Here is a 9,712-nt window from a genome sequence, read left to right on the forward strand (position 1 = left end):
GTCGCAATATATAAGCATTAATGAAAGCCGAACATTTTCCTAATTTTAAACATAAACTCATTAAACTGTATAGAGCCTAAAGTCGGCAAAACGCTAAACGCTTTCCCCTTTTCGATTAAGCGCTTCGCTATGAGCTAATGGAAATCAATTTATCAAAGTGCCTAAATAGTGTGAAAGATGATAAAGTACCGTATGCAGTTACGCCAGCGTATGAAAAATATCACTCGTAATACATACGCTGACATACGCTGATATGCTAGGTAATGGCGCATAAGGCGGCATGCGCTTCACATACAGCGTTAACGGTGAGGGCGTGAGGCAACAGCTTTTTTTAATTAAGCATACTTAAAAATTTCCTGTACTGACGTTTGGTTTGTGCGATAAGTGGCAGGCGCAAAATACATGGGATATGCCAGATTTACGGTACTCGTGCATACATTTTTGTACGTATGAAAATGTTTTCATTAATTCTCATACGTTTTAATTCAGCTGACTGAAGGGAAAGGTTCAATCGATGAAATTTATTTTTTTCAGTTTCCTTTTTCTACTTATATCCAAGAATAATAAGAATAATCATGTCCTGCAAATCTGGGCCTCGTAAACGGGCCTATCGTTCGCATCGAGTCAAGTGTGATGAATGCCAAGCAGAAATGAATGTAGACCATGCTAAAACCCACATGAAAAATGTCCATAGTGGAAAGAAAATGCGGTTCACTCCCTTGGTAGATGCTTCGCAATCACAGTTAAATAGATTTCTGCTTAGTACCACTGCAACAGCGGAAAAACCATCATTGTCCGAGACCGGCTGCAGCAGTAAAGCTACTGACGACAGTACGTTCATAGACATAGGAACAACTGAGGAAAACCAACCCGGATTGAGCTATTTCAACACTGAACCAGACATGATTGTTGAACTAGGGGCGACAAAGTCACCGAACCTGGAAAATATATCCCCTGATAAAGAAATACCGGAGCCAGCATGCTCTGGTGATTCAATTGGTATAATTGAAGGAAGTACACAATGCGCAGAGCCTTTGTTGTTAACGTCTGAAGCTGATGCCAATGGCCCAAACCAGCCAATTTTACATGAGTACCCAGCGAAAAGGTTTGGAAATGAAACATTTTCCCGTAAGTTCAATCCTCTATGGTATAAACATCATCCCTGGCTCAGTTATGAACCAAATAATGACCAGTGCATATGCTTTCCCTGCAGAAAGTTTGGTTACGACAATTCCTTTGTGTATAGCAATTGGAAAAAAAACAGAAAGGCTTCGTAAACACGGTAACTCTGATAAACACATCACATCAATGACAAAATGGGCATTGTTTAAAGCCAATAAATCACGAAGTACATCGGTGCTCGAACAACTTAATAGAGCCCACAAGGAAAACGTTGACTGCAACCGGCGTTATCTGCGAGTTATCATAGAATGTCTCATGCACAATGTTCAACAGAACTCACCATTGAGAGGACATGAAGAAAGCAGACGCCATATTGGGAAGTTTCTGATACTAATAGAGGCAATTTTATCGAATCTCTTCACTTTCGCTGTAAGGATTTACCATGGTTGAAGAGCATGCTTCAAAGCCAGCTTAAGGCACATGCGCAGTGGACGTCTCCCAGCATCCAGAACGAGCTGATTGAAATTGCATCGGACATGGTTCGACAGAGGATTGCGAGCGACGTCAGGAACAGTGAGCAATTTAGTATTATAGTAGACGAGACGCCTGATATCAGCAAGTCAGAACAAGTGTCTCTATGTCTGAGGTACGTCTGTGCTGGTCAAACATTGGAAACGTTTGTTGGATTTTCCACAACCGCATCAACTGAAGGAGAGGTTCTCTTTGAACTTGTGAAGAAAGCAATTGTCAACCTAGAGCTAAAGCTTGAAAATATTGTTGGAGAATGCTTCGATGGCGCTGCTAATATGAGTGGAGTTCACAAGGGACTGGCGACGCGTATGAAAGAGTGTTCTCCTTTGGTAGTTTACGTCCATTGTTACGGTCATCTGTTAAACCTTGCCCTTCAAGATACGATGAAATCTGTCGAGTCAGCCCGCAATGCCCTTGGAACAGTACAGAAACTGTATACGTTTCTTGAAGCAAGTCCTAAACGTCATCGAATTTTTCAAGACTTGGAGATTGAGGAAGATCACATCAATCTAACCCTTAAATCCTTAAGTGTTACAAGGTGGTCGTGCCGTTCGGAGGCTGTGAGAGCAGTGGTCGAACAGATGACAAGAATTATTCAAGCACTTATCTTATGTAGTGATGATCACGATCCCACAACCTATACTGACAGCAATAACTTGCTAATCTCAATTTGCGATTTTAATTTTGTGTTTGGTTTGTTATTGCTAAGAGTTGTCCTGTCAAATACAGACAGTCTCTCCAAGTACCTACAAAGCAAGAACATGGATGTTATCACAGCAAAAAAAAACGCGGGACTCAACTATCAAAGCTCTTGAAGGCTGCCGAAGTGAAGAAGGATTCCACATGCTTTGGCTAAGAGCACATGTTATGGCAAATAACATTAAGAAAGAAATTCAGGGCACCAGATTTTCATTCAAAGATGCTACACCCCAAGAAACAGAGTTCCGTCGCGTCGATTGCAGGCCCTAATCGGCGAGTCATCCACTACAACTCTGCACCAACAACCAACTCCAGAGAGCCATTACAGGATTACAACCTACTACCCGACGTTGGACAAAGTTATTCTGGAGATGCAAACGCGCTTTCAAAGCAACGATCAAGACATCTTGTGTGCTCTGGCAGACGTGGTTTTCGGTCAGAAACCGTCAGAAGAAAGCATTGCCTTGGTCTCCTCGTTCTATTCATTAGATAGTGCAATCCTAGAAGCTGAGTTGAGATTCTCCGTAACTTCTTGTCTGATAACCCTGTCTCGCACCAAATCAAGAAAGCAGCAACGTTGGTGAAGACCCTTTACGAAAATGAGCTCCATACAGTTCTGCCAGTCTTCTACAAAGCAAGTTCAATCTTGGCAACAATCCCAGCAACATCATGTTCTGCTGAAAGATCTTTCAGTGGATTACGGAGGATAAAAACGTACCTTCGTTCTACAATGGGTCAAGAGCGCCTGAGTAGCATTTCTCTTTTATGTATGGAGCGAGCGTACACTTATAGAGCTCTCGAAAATGATATGGAAAGAATCATTGACGTTTTTGGCCAACGAAGTCACCGCGCTTCACATTTCTTTTGACATTATACTTACTATACTAATATACAATACACGATAAACACTTGTAGTACAGGAGATTAGGTTAGATTTTCGGAGAAAAGTCACATTTTGTATGATATAATTAAAATAGTTGTCAAACTTGGTCTTTTTCAATTTTCATTAGCTGATATTCGTAATATTTTCTCCTCAATTGCCCCATGCAGAAAAACGTTCCAAAATACCGGGGGAGCATGCCCCTACACCACCCTTTTTTCCCTCGGTATTTAGCGCTCGTCGGGCAAACTATGATCCGCCCCCCAAAATTTATAGGCCCGTACGCCTATGGTTTTTTCGAAGCAACTTGGAGTATAAGATTAAGGAAGTTGTTTGTCGGAACAGCCGTCATTGAAAAAGGCGTTTTAAGATTGATTATTGAGTATAACCATTGGCCAGTGAAATGAAAATAACTGGAACGCTACGGTCGTTATCTTCCGACCAAAAGTTGAAACTAAGTCACCCTCAGTCTTTACACGCAAAAACAAGCGCGGCCGAAACAAATGTATTTTGTTGTGATTTCGTAAATCTGATAAAAACTCCAAAAAAATTTTTTACAGATAAATAACTGCCGGCTTAGTACTTCCAGTCGGCTGAGACATTCTTGATGTTAGTAGAATGCATTTTATGGTCCTAATTTTAGAAATGCGGAGAAGACAGTTCTTCACTATAGGAAAAAGCGTAGAGCCTAGCGTGACAATGCAGGAATATTTGCTTTATCTATATTAATAGAACTTTTTTGTCATCTAGTCACTTGGAATTAAATAAACATAAACTTATAATTTTAAACAATGTCTATCAAGTGTATTTTGCGATGAAATTTTAGCTTTTAGGATATCCGTTTCGTACAAATGTTGTTGTCAAAATTGCATATCGCTGTGAACTTGTTCCGTTTAAGAGAATTTGTTTCCAATCCGATCGGCAACTGCAGACGTAATTCGTGAAACAGTTCACCTGGTTAAATTTAAGATTAATTCCATTATATATGATTCCACAAAAAAGACATTTAAAACCATGAAACAAACAAAAAACCAAATTTCTTTCAAATTCGCTCTGCATCTGCAGTCATCTCGCGAGTCACCCGCAAATGAAGCCAAAAATTTGCCACAGAGTCCCGCGAATTTTGGCCTCGGGCTGCGCTCTCAGGAATTACACAAACCTCCCTTGCCTTCGGGGCATTTAATCACTAATTTCCCTATGTCATGATATTACGTATAAGAATAATATAGTCAAAGATCCGGAGCATAAACTATTCATAATTTGCTCCCACCGTTACATCATGACCTTGAAAATGAACGTAAATTTAACATACCACACTTTCATACTGATCGTGCCAAGAATTATCCCCGAGCCGGTGCGAAGCACCGGGCGAGGGTACTAATTTCGCCCGGAGATTTTAATTACGCCCGGGAATGCAAATGCGAAATGAAAGTTGTCATTATGTCATGGACGTTGGGCGTTTTTGTAAGTTATGCGCATGCGTGAGTATAAGACGAGTTAAAACTGGTAACTAGCAAACGTTTACAAACGTGCGATTGGCTAAATTAAAATTTGGGTCACGTCAGCATAACTGATATTTTGAATTATAACCTTTTTTTAAATAATATTTTTCATTTGGATGGTCTTAATTAAAAATATACGAAAAATTGACTCGTAAAATTGATTAAAATATAATGTAAAAGATACCTTTGGATAGAAAAATTTTCATTCTAATGGATGGTGAAATATCTACGATTTTGAAGCATTTTTAAAGTGTTTTTGAACAGGTAAATGGGTAGATTTCGGTATTTTAAAGTATACTATTGTTTTGTAAGTTTAATATGTGGATTTATCAACAAATGTATGACCCCTCTTTGAATTTATTCGTCAATATATCGTTGAAATGATTTGGATTTGAAAAGTATTTATTTTTATTAAAGGTGAATTTGTTTAAAAAGTAATTGAAATTTCGCTAAGAATTGTAGTATTTAAAACTATTCGTTGCACAATTATGATTTATTATAGTCGAATTTGATAGCTCGAGAGTCGACTTTATAATTCTACCAAGATATAGGATTTTACTTTACGACTTCGATCATTCAGCAGAAACGAGTATCATAGAATTTCAGTGATGGAAATATTGTTTATAGCTTTAAATATTGTTTATTGTTTAAAGTTTATTGCGTCAGGCGAGGGGACTTTGCATGCAATGTATTTCTAGTTTTATATTTAAGATGGCAGCTAAAACGTAATTCTAAACGTAATCCGTTTGAATACTGGAATGGATCGGAATTTGTTTCAAACCTTCTTTACTTGAAAGATTTTCTCGTGAAATAGAGAAAATGGGCTACTCGGAGCTGATGGAGGGGGGTCAGGGTGGCATTAAGCTGCACTGGAAGGGCAAATGCCTCCCCCAGCATATGCGCTGAAAGAGGCCCTCAACACGTAAACTTGCGTGGACTGGCGGTGTGGTTGTCAAACAGAGCAATAACATGAAGTACCCGTAAACCATAAACCGCCGCTACAGATTTTGAACCAGACTGAGGATTCGTATTTACAAAAATTGTTGGTATTTGGATAAAAAAATGCAAAGATAATGCAAAAACATAAAAATAATTCAACTAAAAAGATTCTAAAATATATATTCTATAATAAAAAATACCTTCTTGAGTAAAACTAAAGGTTGCAGAAGAAAGTGGAGATTGGAGTTGGATAATTATGATAACTCTTTATTATTTCTGGTGGATAACGGTTGAAAACCTTGGTAGGTGTTGATTTTAATGTTTTATCACTCCTCAAAAGTTCAAGATTCCATTTTTAACTATGATTTGGAAAGTTAACGATGCCCTTTAGGATGCATGATTAAGAATTTTATTCAACCGGCCCCTGAATTGACTGAATTCGATTCGGATAGAAAAAAAAGCATATGTGTTATTTGGAATATATTTTTCTAAGAATGCAACCTGATATTGTATTAATCTCAATGATGTGGTACGTCTGCTTGAAGTTTTCTGTACTTTCTTACTCAATATTTATTTAATAGTTTAATAGTATGTATGGAAAAAAAGGCATCTTCACCTAAATTGTGTTCATGAATTTATATGTCATTCTTACATAGAAGATTAAAATTTTTTTAGTGCAATAGACTTTGGCAATTTAATATAGAATCTTGAACAGATTATAAATTTAATAAAACCAGCAAATAATTGTTGAAAACGTTTTCATATGACTAAATAGCTATTTAGTCATATTATTGCCATAGTTAAATAAATATATAAATATGAGATAAATAAACCAGGACTACAGGATTTATTCTAATTTTGTACACTCCTTGTGGTAAACACTCAAATATGAATTTGTAATTCAATATTTTTTATTCTACATATGTGGTCATGTGTCTGATATATATGCCTATTGTACTATATTTACATGCACTATATAAATATAAATATAAATATATATATTATATATATATATAAAAAATAATAAATAAACAAAAATGCAATTTTGTTGTTAATATGAAGAGTGCTCGATGATAAAGAAGTAACAGAGCAGAAATATTTATTTATTGCTTAATAATATTTACAAATCGCTACTCAGAGTTTCACGCTAATGCGATTTTCAAGCGATTGAGATACTACTCTCTAAGCTCTAACGGGTTTGTTTGGTTCGCGTTCTGGTTGCTGACGCGGTCTTCTTGCGTTTAAAATTCCACGCGCTGAATTTGTTTCTGTGACAGCATTTCGAGAAAAGCTCATTTCGTTTGTTCAGGAGATTTTCCGACTTTGACTTTATAATTTGAAGCTTTTCCTCTGTGCAGAGCTTGCAACGCTTTCCGCCCGGAGTATAGGCTTGTGCACGCTTAATTATTGACCATTTTATAGCAAATTCTTTGCAGGCATTCTTTAGTTTCCACACATATTTTGATAGTTCAGTTTCCGTTAGAGCTTAGAGAGTAGTATCTCAATCGCTTGAAAATCGCATTAGCGTGAAACTCTGAGTAGCGATTTGTAAATATTATTAAGCAATAAATAAATATATATATATTATATATATATTATATATAATTATATATATATATATATATATATACAATTAAGTAAAGTATCCAAGAAGAAAGAGTGCTCGATATCAAAATTTAATAGAGCGATTAAAATAAAATCAATGAAATATTACAAAATTTTGAATATATTGTTCGCTACACTCTGTGTTTCACGTTTCTTCTGAAACGATCATCAGGCGAATGATGAATTCATTTATTATATATATATATATATATATATATATAATAAATTTTATTATATATATATATCAGCAACCAGAACGCGAACCAAACAAACCCGTTAGAGCTTAGAGAGTAGTATCTCAATCGCTTGAAAATCGCATTAGCGTGAAACTCTGAGTAGCGATTTGTAAATATTATTAAGCAATGAATGAATATTTCTGCTCTGTTACTTTGTTATCATATTAACAACAAAATTGCATTTTTATTTATTTATTTATTTATATATATATATAATTAATTAATATATATATATATTATATTATATATATATTATAATCTATATATATATAACTAATTTTATTGGTTCCGGTTGATTGCTTGTTGCATGAAACTTGAAGTAGCATTAAAAATTGTAATGAAAACATTAAATTAAATGCTATACAAAATTGTCTTGTATTGAGCACTTTCTGTTCTTGAAGATATTATAATTTATACACATATATATTCTGCTATGAATCTGGCTTGAATCTAGAGAGACCTTTGGCTTCCATTCAACAAAGTCTCCACCACAGATACCGAACTTCAAACAATTCGAACTTTTGATGACTTACATGGTGCAAAACATCGTTCAGAAAAGCCCTCCCCGAGTGAATTCCTTTCTACATTGTCCAACACGAAGAGTCTATAAAGCAACCAACGATACCCTTGTGCCGGCTGACAAGACCACTAACTTCTACAAGCTACCACCCACGGAATACAGAGCTCTTCTCAAAAGAACATCGAAAAAGAGTGCAAGAAAGCCCCTACGGACGCGCTTAGCCAGATCAACAAAAAAGCCAGCTCCATCGCACACCAGCTCATCGCACACCAGCTCAACCTAGAGATAGAATTGAATCATTAGCATGCAAAAACTCATTCATCACGCTAAAAGACCATAAAGAGAACTTCGCAACAGCCCTACATGTCGATTAATAAACCCAACGAAATCGGAAATCGGCAAAATCACAAGCGAATCCTTGACGATATAAACAAAGCCATAGTCAGTGCCACTGGTGTCAACCTATGGAAGAACACGAAAGCAACGCTTGACTGGTTTAACAACATTCAGAACAAAGGGAAGCATTCATTTATAACGTTTGACATTGTTAACTTCTATCCATCAATTTCAACAGAATTACTCAATAAAGCTTTGGATTTTGCTGCCACCCACACCCATATAGATCTAAGGGACAGAAACATCATCATGGAGGCCAAACAATCACTGCTCTTCGAGGACAAGTCTGCATGGGCAAAAAAGCAATCATCAAATCTGTTCGATGTGACCATGCATGGGCTCCTTCGATGGCGCAGAGACTTGCGAACTTGTTGGGACATACCTGTTATGCCAGCTCCCTGTCAAAATCAGGCGGAACATAGGTCTATACAGAGACGATGGGCTGGGTGCATTCTACGAGACCCCCGGAAAATAGAAATCATTAAGAAAAAGATCTGCAGCGTTTTCAGTAGCAACAATCTAAAGATAACTATCGAGGCGAATAAGAAAGCCGTTAACTTCCTTGACGTGACACTAGATCTGCGCAACGGCTCCTACAACCCCTACATAAAGCCTAACAACACGCCTCTGTACGTCCACAGCGAGAGTAACCACCCGCCGATAATCATTAAGAACATACCCCTCAGCATTAACAGACGGCTGAACGAAATATCGTCAGACAAAGCGTCGTTCGACCAAGCAGCGCCAACTTATCAAAACGCACTCAATGATAACGGGTACAATTACCAACTACACTTCTACGCAGATAAAGAGAGACGTAACAAGAAAAAAAGAGAGCGATGCAGAAACATTACATGGTTCAACCCACCTTATAGCAAGCATGTAGCCACAGACATAGGAAAAAAGTTCCTAAACATCGTGAACTCAGCTTTTGAAAAGAAACATCCACTAAGAAAAATCTTCAACCGCAACACACTCAAAATCAGCTACTCCTGTATGCCAAGCCTGGAGAAAAAGATCAGCGCCCATAACAAGTTAGTCTTGCGAAAAAACAACCCTACACCAGAAGAGCAAAAAACCTGTAACTGCAGATCCAGAGATAAACGGCGAATGCCTAACAAGGAACATAATCTATCAAGCAACCGTCGAGAGCAACAATGAGAAACAAACCTATATTGGTCTCACTAGTGATGAATTCAAATCTAGATATAGAAATCATACAGCGTCATTTAGGCACAAGAACAAACAGAACGCAACCGAGCTTAGTAAGTTTATCTGGTCC

This window comes from Dendronephthya gigantea, unplaced genomic scaffold (assembly GCF_004324835.1).
Source record: "Dendronephthya gigantea isolate DGI-Jeju-01 unplaced genomic scaffold, DenGig_1.0 000369F, whole genome shotgun sequence".
NCBI lineage: Eukaryota > Metazoa > Cnidaria > Anthozoa > Malacalcyonacea > Nephtheidae > Dendronephthya > Dendronephthya gigantea.